Raw genomic sequence first — 11,620 nt, forward strand, 5'->3', positions numbered from 1 at the left:
CCTCAGTTTCAGCAAGCAGGGTTGTGTCACCTGCGTATTGCAGATTGTTGATAGATCTTCCACCAATCTTGACCCCACATTTCTCCTCACAGAGCCCAGTCTCCCAGATGATCTGTTCTTCATACAGGTTGAAAAGGTATGGAGATAGGACACATCCCTGTTGTACGCCCTTTCCAATTCTGAACCATGCAGTGTTCTCTTGCTCTGTTCTGACGACTGCCTCCTGGTCCAAGTATAGGTTTCTCATTAGCATTATCAAGTGTTCTGGAATTCCCATTCTCCTCAGAGTCAGCCACAGTTTGTTATGATCCACACAGTCAAATGCCTTTGCATAGTCAATGAAACACAGATAGACATTCTTCTGGTATTCTCTGCTTTCAGCTAAGATCCATCTAACACTAGCTACAGTATCCCTAGTACCACGATTCCTTCTAAAGTCAGCCTGGACTTCTGGCAGTTCTCTGCTGATGTGCTGTTCTAGTTGTTTTTGGATAGTCTTCAGTAGAATCTTGTTTGCATGTGAAATCAATGAGATTGTTCTATAGTTTCCACATTCTGTTGGGTCACCTTTCTTTGGGATAGGAACAAATATAGATATTTTCCAGTCAGTTGGCCAAGTGGTAGCATATTTTCAGGAAGAAGTACCAAAGGAAAGAAATTAATATTAATAACAATTAAATTAAGGTCACGGGAATTTAAGAAATGAAGAGATTGCAAAGTGCACATTTTGAATCCTGTCTTTGATGTCTAGCCAAAGATTGATATCTTTGGCATGGCCATATTTGAATTATCCTTTTTTCCAATGACTCTATCTTACTTCAACTTTACAGTAAGACAATAGATATATGTGTTGGCCAAAAAATTTTATCCTTTAAAAAAAAAAAAAGCACAAACAAAAACCCAACCCAATCCATTTCCTCTCTAAAATTAGGAGAGTGGGAAACTTAAGTTCACTCAGCATTTGATTTACTAATTCTATTATCCTTATGACTCTGGTCCTCTACTACACTTCATTCTAGAGCTACCACATTGCATGACACCCACCCGTAAGCAATTTTAAGTTGCCATGTATTCGATCGCTTCTCATCAGAAATAAATATACCCTGTCCATCCTCTTATATTCTTTGGTTGAGAAGACTCCTATTACACCAGCCCCTCAAAGACTTCTTCAATACATTTTAGGACATCATAATCACTTCCAAAATCACCCTCTTTTGATATTCTACATTCATTGGCCCCTTGTCCCTGAATTTTTTTTTATTTTTGGCTTTTGCATATTCCCAAGTAACAGTCAGTAACTCCCTTTAGTTGGGATTATGATTGCCCTCCCTAGATGTACTTTTTGTAGCAAGTAACCCTTAACCTTTGAGCTAACTAGCCCCTAGTCTTTGCTCTCTCATCTACCTGACTCACAAAACAGCATGTCCTTTGTTGATTTATTAGTCAGTTTTCTTCTAAGAGGTGACAATGTGACATCTTTAACAATTTATAAATACAGTAAATTCAATATCAACATTATTTCTGGCAAGAGAAGGGAGTTATGTTTTGGAAAGATTATTATTGTTTTTGTTGTTGTTGTCTAGTTGAGTACAATTCATAGTGACTCAACAGACCTACATCATGTCCTATCACATGCCAACCTCATCATCTCTGGCACAGTCAAGTCCATTATTGCAATCCTGTGTCAATCTATCTCATTGGAGTGTTTCCTCTTCTTCACCACTGCCCTTTCCAAGTATAATGCCCCTTTCCAAGAAATAGCCTCTCTTCATGGTTTAGTTTTAAGAAATTGCACTGCAATCCCACCTACTCCAATGAAGAAGGATGGGCAATCTCTTCCCATACAAATTACTGCCTCTGAAAACTTCCTGGAGGGTTGGTTATGGGTTGAATCCAATCCAGGAGCACACAATAACATGTCCAATTTATGAAAGACAAAATTTCACAATCTTAGCCTCTACAGAACACTCTGGTTGTTCTTTTTGAAAGACGTATTTATTCTTTTGGCAGTCCATAGGACTGTCCTCCAGCACCACAGCTCAAAGGCATCAATTATTCTTCTATTCTCTTTATTCAATGTCAAGCTCTCTGATGCATGACAAGTGATTAAAAAGAATATGGCCTGAATCAGGTGCACCATAGTTTCAAACTGATAACATTGTTCCTTATTAATTTGGAGAGGTCCTTGACTGCAGACTTTCCCAAGGCAACACGTTTCCTCATCCCGTAATTGCTAATATCAAAGGCATTGTTTATTAATCCAGGCAAAATGAAAGTACTGATAGCTTCCACTGACAGTATGGCAAACGTTAAAAAATAGAGTCTTTTGTACCAATACCAAGCTGTTTTCGTTGCTACCACCGTGCCATAGGTTTTGAGGTGAGGGAGTGTTATGCCTCCCACTTACTTTTGTTTCTCAGAAGTGTTTTGTTTATTCGGTATCTCTTGCCTCTCCAAACAAATGACAATTTCCCTTTTGAATTCCTCGAAAAATTAATTTGGTACCTGGATTGCGATTGTGTTGAACATGTAAACTGCTTTTGGTGAGATTGTCATTTTCCCAATATGAAGTCTTCCTATCCATTAACATGGCACATTTTTCCATTTCTTTAAGTCTTATATTATGTCTTGCAGAAATGTTCTGTAGTTTTCTTTGTATAGGTCTTTTGATCTCTGGTTAGGTTCACTCTCAAGTGTCTCAATTTGTGGTTTATTATTGTAAATGGTATTGATTTCTTGGTTTCCTTCTCTGAGTTCTCTTTGTTGTTGTAGAGGAATCCTTCCCACTAATTTTTGGATATTGAGTTTATATCCTGCCACTCTACTAAATTGGCCTACTAGCTCTAAAGTTTTGTTGTTGTTGTTGTTGTTGCAGTTGATTCTGTGGTTTTCTGTGTATGCTCTCAAATCATCTGCATATAACAATAGTTTAACCATCTCTTTGCCAACCTGGATGCCTTTTATTTCATTCTCTTGTTGTATTTCCCTAGCAGCACTTCCAATACAATATTGAATAGAAGTGGTGACATAGACCAATGGAATAGAACTGAGAACCCAGAAATAGAACAAGCTTCTATGGTCAACTGATATTCAACAAGGAAATAAAACCTATCAAATGGTGTAATGACAACCTCTTCAATAAATGGTGCTGGCAAAACTGGACTACTACTTGCAGAAAGCTAAAACAGGACCCACATCTCATACAATACAGAAAAATCAACTCAGGGTAGATCAGATACTTAAGGGCAAAGCGCCAAACCATAAATTTCATAAGAAACAAATTGGGATCAAGCTTGGAAGATCTAGTCTATGGCATAAACAGATCCTGTGTGCATCAAAAACTTAAAAAAAAAGAACCTTTTTCCAACAAGGTGAAAAGAAAACCTACTTAAGTATGAACAAACATTTAGTAATGCCATCTCAGACAAGGGTCTGATAATGAAAGTTTACAGAATACTCCTGTGTCTCCACAAGATAAAGATTAATAACTCAATTACAAAATGGGCAAGAGGCATGGGAAAACTCTCACAGAGGAAGATATTTGAATGGTCAACAGACACATGAAGAACTGCTCAAAATCACTGGCAATAAGAGAGATGAAAATCAAAACCACAAAAAGATACCATCTCACTCCAGCAGCAGTGACAAAGTTTGACAGGACAGCAAGTAATAAATGTTGGAGAGGATATGGCATGATAGGAACTCTTATACATTGTTAGTGGGATAGTAAAATGAAACAACCACTCTAGAAGGCAGTTTGGTGCTTCCTCAAAAAGCTGAACATATAGGACCATTATTGTAGAGCATGTATGAGGATTCGAGATGAGCAGGTTTAAACATAGGGTCACAAAATTTGATGGGTGGAGGGAGGGATTGATAAAGGAAAGGACAAAGGTTCGGTATGAAAAACAATGTATATGAACTTTATGATCTTTACATGTAAACCAGTATAAAATTATTACCTAACTTGAGAGGGACTGAAGAGCATTAAGCTGAGTGAACTAACTTAGTCCCACAATGATAAATACTGTATAAAACCATTACTGTAGAATGAGTATGAGGATCTAAATACAGGGGGAGGGTAGAAACAGATGAGTGAGGAGGTGTGGGGTGAGGGGAAAATAATCATGGGGTCGTACAATTTGAAGGGTGGTAGAGTGAGGGAAATAGGAAGAATCTGGTGTGAAAACCAATGTATTTGAATTTTTTAAATAAACTACTGTTTAAAAAAAATAAAAACAATTGAACATAGAAATTCCATATGACCCAGCTATTTCCACTGCTTGGAATATACCCCAAGAAAAAGAGAATTGAGGCACAGAGACTTGTACACTAAGGTTTATAGCAGCATTATTCACCACTGCAAGAAAACCAGCCTTTATTTCATAGTCTCATCTGCTTCACATCTTTCTGCCTGCCTGAGTCTCACATTTTTAGGGGTCTGAGTAGAGGGGTGTGAGTGTGTGTGTGTGTTTGAAAGTGGGAGAGAAAGAAAGAGGACAAGCGGGTATGTCTACACACTGTTTGCTGCTAAAATAGTAAATAAATCAGTAAAGCAATATTGTGGACCGAACTACTCTTCGCACTACTTTATTTACATTTGTAAATAAAATTATTTTTATACAATTGAAAAAATAAAGAATACGAAAACAGCCCAAATGTCCAACCACAATCAAATGGATTGAGAAATTATGGTACAATCACCTTATGGAATACTATGCAGCACGCAGGAGCTATGATTTTGCAAACTACTACCTAACTTGGGGGGGACTGGAGAGCATTATGCTGCGTAAACTAACTCAGTTCCATAATGACAAATACCACATAAAATCATTATTATAGAATGAGTATGAGGATCCAAAGGGGGGTAGGAGTAGAAGGGTAAGGATGCGTGGAGGGAGGTTAATCAGAAGGTCGCACAATTTGATAGCTTGGGAGGATGAAGGAAATGGGAAAGATTCAGTGTGATAAACGATGTATTTGAACTTTGTAAAGAAATCAGTATAAAATTTAAAAAAATACTAGAGTCCATTACAATTGAGGTAGTCCATATGTTTTATTGTTTTTGTTATCAGGTGCCACAAAATTGGCTCCAGCTCATAAGACCCTTTGTGCAGTGTCGTGCAGTCCTCCCTGTTCTGTATCATGTAATATCTGTGAACACCTTATTTACAGGCATTGTGTCAGTTCATCTTTTTGAAGAGTTTCATCTCTTTTGCAGACTATGTAATTATTATATTTACCTTTATAAACTGGGCCTCAGGTATTTTTCTGTAATACTTCCTTGATTTATTTTTCTTCTTGCCTTCTACATAAATTGTAATAAATTCTATTTTTTACATTTGGTTCCTATCTTGTTTTTCTCCTTCCAGATATAATGGGCTTAAACTACATTGTACCAAGAGTAAGACCTGGTCCTACTCATAATTATCAATCAATGTTCTTTTATTCATAAACCTCTGATGAACAGCTCCATGAATCTTCCCTCCCTGGACTTTCCCACGTCCAGAGCTACTCACTAAGGCAGTGAGGGGCGTAGCCTTCTCACCACTTTGTCTACAGAGAATGCCATGTCAATCTTGTCCTTATCCTGGCACTGTGCATGGGTTTTCCACACTCAATATTGACCAGAATACCTCTAAAGCCCTTTGAGCTTAAAATTCAAAGTGTCTCAAACAATAAACTATTTTTAATCAAGTCAATTTCTTTTTAAAAAATTTGTTTTTTTAAAAAGTCCAAATCTATGGCTTCTCCACTCAACTTCAGTGCCAATGTGCTGTTGCCAAAGTCTAGCAGGTGTGGTAGGTTGTTTTACTCATTAGGCAGAGAGAATTATGATCCTAGCCAAGTGATGCAGGAATAATCTCTGTTTACTCTTTGATTGCTCAAGTTCTCTCTTCTCGGTCAAAGGATTTTGACTGAGAAAAGCATAAGTGTGTTTTCAGACTCAGCAAAATCTTTCTTCTCTGAGTCTGTTCTTTGAAAAGAAAACATTTTTAACTGACAATCAAGGAAATAGAGTCACTTGGAACTGCTTTCACTTTGAGATTAGTTTTTTTAAATTTTTTTTTTGTTGGAATTTTTTTTTAAATGAGAGCCACTTGCAGAATAAAGAACAGAAAATAAACATTAATTAAGCATTTCCTAAGGAACTTTTGGCTCAGCACAGATGAATTTCCCTTCTCCTCCTGAATGTTAACCAAATGCTCACTTACATTTTGCCACTCTATTACCACTCTAAAAATCTTACAAGATTTCACAAGGGGTTTATTTAATTTTATATTTTATTTTATTATTTTATTTTATATTTCTCCAACATCACTCTGTACTGAAGAAATTTGCTCTTTGTCTTTCTATATGGTTGTTGTTGTTGCTGTGTGCCGTCTAGTCAGAACTGATGGCTGGGAAGTTGCAGAGGCTGGAAATCACAAACAAGAAGATTGCTCATCTTTCTCTGGTGGTAGATTGGAACTGAGTGCCTTTGGGACTATGCACACTTTCTATTATTTCCATATGGTAAAAGGTTACTTAGAGATCAGAAGAAATTACACTGCTGACTCAAAGTCATATAGTTCGAATCCACCAGCTGCTCCACAGGAGAAATACTGGCAATCTCCTCCTGTGCAATTTACAGCCTCTAAAAGCCCACAGTGTTGAGGACTTTTATTCATAGGGTATCTATGAGTCACCTACAACTCGAAGGCACTTAACAATAACAGCAACATAGAGAGAGATCAGTTGGCTTAGAGAGAAAGCAATGCTACCAGATCTAAGGTGGGTAACTTCTAATCTGCAGCCCTAAGGCCTGTTTTTCATTGTTTTTGTTCAAATACTCTTATACGTGGTACAGCCCTGGTGTGTCCACTTGCCATATAGAGGTAACTTGTGGTTGCTGTGAAGCTGAACACTGTGACACTGATGAGTCAAATGTATTAATGGTTACCCATGGTGGACAGTGTTTTGTGGCACTCCCTGATTAAAACAAACTTGGAAGCAGGAGTGGCATTCACTTCCTTCATAGCTTGCCTCTGGAAAGCCCAGAACCTGGAGGAAGAATGAAAGTCATACAAGTGTTGAGGACTTTCTCTCATAGGTTAGCTATGAGTCACCTAAGACTTGACAGCACTTAACAACAACAAAGGCCCACTGGAGGGTCAGCTATGTGTTGATTTCAACTTGACATGCATGTAAACAAAAACAACAGCAACATATAGGAAAACCAGCAGGTGTGGACTGAAGAGACTCATAATGATTTCTGCATCTGTTGTGGGATTTCACCAAGTCAATCTTGTGGTTACCTCAGGCAAGCAACTTCCACCCAGGAGCATTCTTATTTGGACAACATAATACTGTTTTCCTCTGCTCAGCAACATTTTTAAATCTTCCTCAGGAGTTTAAGTTTACATTTTATTGTCATCTGCCTGGCAGCAGGCGGTGCAGGTGGCAAACAGAGTCAGAAGGAAAATCTGACAACTGAGTTAATTAGTAGATGACAGTTTGGAGTGTTATCAAGCTGCCAGTGTGGGCTGTGGGGGCTTTAGAGAGAGAGATAAGCAAAGATGTTCTCCATGGGTCAAAATATTTGTATTTCTCATATCACTTTGATTTTTTGTGTGTGTAAGTACCTCAGCTTTAGGAAAACTGATTAAAATTAATCAGTAGACTTTCTAATCACAGATGACAAGTGTTGTGTTTTTTTTTTTTTTGTGACACTCACAAAATTTCATAACAAATTTTCTATGTGCAGAAACTTGTTTAAATAAAACTTACATGCCTCTTTGAAGATTTTCATATTACCCAACAGGTCTTTCAGGATAGAAAAAGTCCTTTTTTTATATCTGTTACTTTGGGATTATAATCTAGAAACAGGAAGTATAGTTTTCCATTTTTGTCCAGAATATTTTTCCCCTTAGAAATATTTTTTCAGCTAAGAGTTTTCAAACCAATTTTTTTGTCCATTGGTTATTATTGTTAAAATAATTTTAAAAATATGTTTCAGTTTTTCATGTATCTCAATGTGTAACAAATAGAGAAAATACAACTATTGTTGTCATACATACATGACTAAATTTACTATTTGTCTAACAATGACTATAAAAAGTCCATGTTATCCAGTATTCTTTCTATGGTTGTTAGATGCCTTTGTATCAACTATAATTCATAGCAACCCCATGAAGAACCTATGTGAGCTCTAACCTATCCTGTGCCATCCTCACAATCGCTGACACACTCAAGCTCATCACTTCAGTCACTGTGTCAATCCATTTGGCTGAAGGACTTCCTCTATTTCCCTGACCCCCCAGCTCTCCAAATACAATGTCTCTTTCCAAGAAATATTTCCTCATGCTCAAATTATGTGAGAGGAAGCTTTATAACCTTTGCCTCCAAAGGGCACTCTGACTGCACAGTCTCCAAGGTTTATTTGTTCTTTTGGTAGTTCTTGGGCTATTCTGTATTCTTTTCCAACACCACGACCCAAAGGCATCAATTCTTCGTCTTCTTTTGCGTGTATGTGTGTTCATTGTCCAGCTCTCAGACACATAAAAAATAATTGAAAAAAAACTTTGTCCTGAATTGGGTATACTTTACTTCTCAAACTAACAACATTGTTCCTCAATAATTTGAAGAAGTTGAGGCTTTAGACTTTTCTAGTGCTATACGTCTCCTCATCTCTTGACTGCTGGTATCAAGGATATTGATTGTCATCCAAGTTAGATGAAGTTGCCTATCAGTCCAGTGGTAAAATTTTTTGGCTGTTGTTGTTTTCTTGATTCTGAGATGCAATCCATATTCAAAGCTGCAGTGTTTGATCATCTGCAGCAAGGGCTTCAAGTCCTCTTCACTTTCAGCAAGCAAAGCTCTGTCATCTGAGTCTTCCTCTAGTCCTGATGCCACATTCCTCCTCACAGAGTCCAGTTTCTTAACTAATTTACTCAGCATACAATTTTAATAGGTATGGAGAAAAGATACTACGCTGACACAATTTAAGCCATGTAATGGTCCTTACGGGGCTCTGGTAACCTAGCAGTAAGAAACTATGATGTAATCCTGAAGACAAGTGGTTTAAATCCACCAGTTACAGTAGAAAGATGGGCAATCTCCTCCTGTGCAATTTACTGCCTCTGAAAACCCAGTGGACAGTTGACTGTGGGTCGGGACGGTTCCAACTTGATAGTTTACTACAACAATGGTCCTTTGCTCTGGTCACACAACAGAATCATGCTCTAGGTATAATTTTCACATAGGCACAATTAAGTGTTCTGGGATTCTCAATGTGAACTAGAATGTTTTTATTATCCACACAGTCAAATGCCTTTGCATAGTTAATAAAGCACTCCTGGACATTTTTCTGGTAATTTTTTGCTTTCAGCCAAAGACCACCTGACATCAGCAATGATACATCACAATCTCTTTTAATCCATCTTGAACATCTTGCAGTCCCTTATCTAATGTTCTGGCCTATTTTGAATGATCTTCAGGAGTATATTGCTTGCATGTGATAGTAATGGTATTGCTCAATAATATTCACATATCTTATCATCTTTTTTGAGAATGGAAACAAATATGGATCTCTGCCATTCAGTCTGCCAGGCAACTGTTCTAGACTGGTGAGAACATCCAGGACTACATTATTTTATTCCTATTAGAGATGCAAAGTACATATTATAGCTTTCTCAAACCAGGCCTGTGATCTCATATGTGCATAGTAGGACTGTCCTCCATAGAGTTTTATGGTATGACCTTTATGGACTTTATATCAAGCCTTTCCTCCAAGGTTCTTGTGAATTAGTTCCAACTGCTGATCTTAAAGATGCTTTAGTTAAGTGCTCATTTGTTTTGCTGAAGGACTTTGAAGAAAATTCAGAGACAAGGGGAAAATACATGGGACAAGCAAACAACTTTGAACTATTTAGAATGAGTGGACTCTCAGACAAGGAAACAGGATAGAGATGATAAAGCCTGAAAGCCAATGACTATATTAAGGGGCAGGAAACAGTCAAGAAATAGAATTTTAATGCATGAACTATGACAAACCCAGATGTTAAGCTAGGGTATGTTACTATTCTTTTCTTTTTAAAAAATAATTATTTTATACTGGTTTACATACAAAGTTCATATACTTTGTTTTTCACACCTGACCTTTCCCCTTTCCTTTACCAATCCCTCCCTTCACCCATCAAATTGTGAGATCCTATATTTAAGCACCCCCCTCCTTCCTGACTGGACTTTTGCCCAGTTTAGGTAATAAACTTTTTTTTGGCCAGTTTTATTCAAGGACAGAGGGTCTACTTGGTTTACAGTCAATAGCATTTGTTGGGTGTGCCTGTCTTTAAAACACCACAGGCCCTCGGGCCAAATTAATTAATTTTGGCATGAACATTCTTTAAGTTGTACAGTAGTCATCTGTCTAATTGTTGTACTGAAGTAATTGGAGTTGCTATGATGCTGAACACTGTGTCATAATTGTGTCAAATACCATAATGGTTACCCAACATGGACAGTGATTGGAGGAGCTCTCAGGTTGATTCAGGTTTGGAAGCAAATGGCGTCCACTTCCTAAACCACATGCTTCTGGAAGCTCTATGAACACAGAGAAATGATGTTCGTTATAGAACATGGTTCAGGCTTTTTGTTTATAGTTTCACCATGAGTCATATTTGACTTGACAGCACTTAATCATTGCTAAGTGAGACTAATGCTGTTATATTTTGGAGCAACATTCTTCTAAGTTGTACATCACTCTCCTGTCAATTTACTGTACTGTGGTAATCTGGGTCTGCTCTGGTGCTGAACCTTGTGTCATTGGGGTGTCATATGCCAGAACAGTTGCCCAAAGTGGACAGTGTTTGATGGCGTTCCTAGTTTTAAGAAAGGTTTGGAAGCAGGAGTGACATCTACTTCCTAAAACACATGTTTATGGAAACTACAAACCTGGAAAAATGACACTTATAGAAAGGCAGCAGATCTTTTGTTCATAGAGTTGTTATGAGTCATGCTTGACTCATCCACAATCACAGCAACAACATCTCCTTGAATACTCACACACACTCTAAAATAATGATCCTATAAAGTATTTGTCTTTATGAGACTGAGTTAATTCATTTAGCATAATGTTACTATAGTTTTAATGGGCAATCTCACAGCAAGAAATCATTAACAAAGAGTGGAGCAGGGAGACTACTTTATGCTTGTGTGCAGGCAGAAAAAAAGAGTAAGAATATAAGTTGAACTTCAAACATTTGTAACAGGAACTAGAATGTGATGATGCCAGTCACAGAGATAGCAGTGCAACAGAAGGTGAGGGAGGGGCAGCGGGTCTTAGAGGAGATGAAGAGCTCTGATTTGGAAAGCAAGACTTTACAGTTTCCTTTAGATGTAGGTGTATGTGGAGCTTATTTGGCATATTGAAAAGTACTGAGCTTATTAAGAATAAATGTTGTATAGAAGGAAATATAAAAAATACTTTAATAAAAAAATAGTATGCTTTTTAATGTAAATCTTAATCAATTGAGTAGAATAGATACTAAAAGTTTTAACATAGCATCTGTTCAAGAAACAATACCAGTATAAGAATCTTGATGATAGTCTGACAAATAAACCCTCTGTTTGGAGTGCTTTT

The sequence above is a fragment of the Elephantulus edwardii genome, unplaced genomic scaffold (assembly GCF_000299155.1).
Source record: "Elephantulus edwardii isolate Elephantulus edwardi_28Jun2011 unplaced genomic scaffold, EleEdw1.0 scaffold00312, whole genome shotgun sequence".
NCBI lineage: Eukaryota > Metazoa > Chordata > Mammalia > Macroscelidea > Macroscelididae > Elephantulus > Elephantulus edwardii.